This window comes from Manihot esculenta, chromosome 1 (genome assembly GCF_001659605.2).
Source record: "Manihot esculenta cultivar AM560-2 chromosome 1, M.esculenta_v8, whole genome shotgun sequence".
In the NCBI taxonomy this organism is placed as follows: domain Eukaryota; kingdom Viridiplantae; phylum Streptophyta; class Magnoliopsida; order Malpighiales; family Euphorbiaceae; genus Manihot; species Manihot esculenta.
The window spans coordinates 29,517,304-29,520,285 of NC_035161.2; the positions used below are offsets into that span (position 1 = coordinate 29,517,304).

At 29.2% G+C, this 2,982-nt stretch overlaps 1 long non-coding RNA gene across 1 annotated transcript; it reads right to left on the minus strand.

The window, feature by feature from the left end:
- Positions 1 to 339: 339 nt before the first annotated feature.
- LOC122721757 lies at positions 340 to 1,367 on the minus strand. Its single transcript, XR_006348514.1, has 2 exons — positions 1,162 to 1,367; positions 340 to 998 (listed from the first exon to the last, which is right to left on the minus strand). It is a non-coding gene; the product is annotated as an uncharacterized LOC122721757 (long non-coding RNA).
- Between the last annotated feature and the right edge of the window lie 1,615 nt (positions 1,368 to 2,982).

Sequence of the window (2,982 nt, forward strand, 5' to 3'; positions counted from 1 at the left end):
AATTTGAATAAATTTTAACATTTAAAAATTTCAATTATAAATATATATTATGTAATCTACATTTATCTAATTATTTACAAGTATATAATTAAATATAAAATTTAAAATAGATAATAATTTTATTATTGAAATTAATTTAAAGTTAATAAAATTTTAGTTTTATATATTTAAATTTATAAATGGCTAATAATTTTATAATTGAATTTAAATTTTAAAGCTATAATAATTTCATTATTTAAATTAATTTACCATTAATAAAAATTTAAAATTTGATTTATAGATAAATTAATAGTATAAAATTATTAAAATAATACATTTAAATATTAAATATATTAAAAATTAAAAAATAATAATATAAAATTATTATATATAATAAATATAACAAGTTGCAAACCACCTTGAATAACGCTAGTATATATTAAAAAGGGCCATTAGACCTAGCCCATTGACCAAGAACTAGACACCCAAGCCACAAGAAAAAGCTTCTCACCTGAAGGCTAAACAAGTTAGAAACGTAAGGTCTAACCTTGACTCAAGGCCTACAAGTTAAACACTAGCCTTGCTCGAAGTAAACCCAACTGGTTGAGGAGAGCAGATTCCTGGTTCTGTTGTTGCAATGGCCAGAAATTGCTGATGAGGAGAAACAACAATATATGTCCAAGAAAGAAGGTAAACCAAATGAAGAATCAATCAACCAAAAAGCCAAAAAATCTAAGTCACCAAAAAGCACAGAAGCCAAAAAAATATATCAACCACCATGGCCACAAAAATGCTTGGGCTGAAAAAAGGAAGCAGAGAGAGCTCGCCGGTATTCTTTATCCTGAAGAATCTACCGTCCGGAACCAAATGGAAGCGACTTAGTGATCCTCGAGATACTCTGCAACAAGCATAAAACACAACCATTCATAGCCAATATAGATCAGAAGCTTTCTGAAGCACATGCTGGTGAAACGGGTGTAGATTCTAGATGATAGAGCTCCACACCGTCATCCCCATCACTTCCAGAACATGCCAGGATGAAAGCAAAAGAAGCAAATTGTAACCAAGCATGTATGAGAGAAAAAGCACCACCAAACAACACCTAACACACTAAAAAGAACACATATCTAAGAAAAAAAAATTCTCTTTTAAAGCACCAATCTGTTAAAGCAAAATAAAAACCTTATTTACTGGGTGGGGACCCACTCTCTGGGCAGGAGAAGAACTGGCCATCCCCTGTTCGGATGGGGCAGAGGACGGCCATACAGGAGCGACAAAAGAAAGCCGACGAAACTGCGGAGAAACTGAAGAGGACCAAAAGAGAGAGCTTCTCTCTCTAGCTCAAAACTAACGGGTCAACCCACTAAAGTTGGATCCACTATATACAACGGGTCAATTAGTCAATCCACTTAAGTTGAAATTTCTTAATGATTGTTTTATTTTCTCTAAAAAAGAAATTGGAGGGAAGTTTATTAATAGAAGGAATGAAATTTCAAATATGTCCTAATACTATTCTTGGAGAGTCAAATAAGATAATTTTTATTCAAATTAATTTCTGAATTTTTCATATAAGTTCAGAATAGCATTATCCTAAGAAAATATCATTCTTAATAAGATATTAATTTTATATTTTTAAAATTAAAATTATTTATTAAATTTTATGGATTTAATGGTGTAGAGTATGGTTCTTCTAGATCTAGATGCATTTAAAGGTCATTGTTAGTAACTTTTTTTTTTAATTAATAATGTGGTTTATATTCATCGATGGTAAACCTAGAAATTTAGGTAAAGGTTCAATTCAAATAAGTGATTTTAAAAAATAAAATATATAAAATAAATATATATTTAAAAATTTTAAACTTGAGGGCAATGTATTTCTAAAAATTTATTTAAAAAAAAGACTAGTACTTAACTTGAAGGAAACAATCCTTCCGTTCTTGTTATGCATAAAAATGAATCAATCTATATAGAAGAATGCTCCCTTAATTAATGGAACACTATGCTGGGATAATATTTTAATAAATATTATTAATTAATTGATTATGTTATAAATTAAGTAAAATTAATTCTGATATATTTTATACACATCATCATTATGATATATTTTATATACATCATTCCATTCAAAAATTAAAAATTGTATTTATAACATGATTGGCATTAACCTGAAAAGCTCATGCATTCAAAACCAAAAGAACCATATTAAAAGTAGCAATTTATATTCTTTAATAGATTTTATACCCAGAAAAACTCAAGTAAACAGGTACAAAACCCTACATTAAAACACCAATCTTTTGCGAATAATGCGTAAGTAATTGCACGCAATTTGATTTTGATGTTTTAAACAACCTCCTCCCTTATGATACATTAAAATATAATTCTCTAAATAACAGAAAAATTACAATTAAGTGGGTGATAAATGAAAAGCCGGTTTCCTAATGAACAACATGCACATACAAATTTCATTTTTTTATTTCTATACAGTGCAACACAATTAATTTGGAAATTTTAAATTTATGATTTTTTTTTTACTCTTAAAGATACTCCTTTTATTGAGACTATTGCTTGATAGACTATTATTAGAAGAAAATTATTTTAATATATTATGAATCCTAGAAAATAGAGGGGAGGCTCTACCTACCTTTAGAGTTTATTTCAATATATTTTGAACACAATTATTTTATTTCTAAAGATCTTACCTTTAGAGTTCTAGCTATAGGACGCCCTACTTTTAGAGTTCTTACCTTGGAGGTGGATCTATGGGAGACCTTACATTGATGGTCCTTCCTTTAGAAGGTTTGACTTTGGTGGTCTTCCTTTTGGAAGATCTGACCTTGGTGATTTGCTCTTTTCGAAGGTCTGGCCTTAATGTTTTTTCTTTGGAAGGTTTAACATTGGTGGTCTGCTTTTTTGGAAGGTCAGATCTTGATGGTCTTTCTTTTGAAAGGTCTAACTTTGGTAGCCTATCTATGGAATGTTTGACCTTGGTGGTCTTCTTTTTAG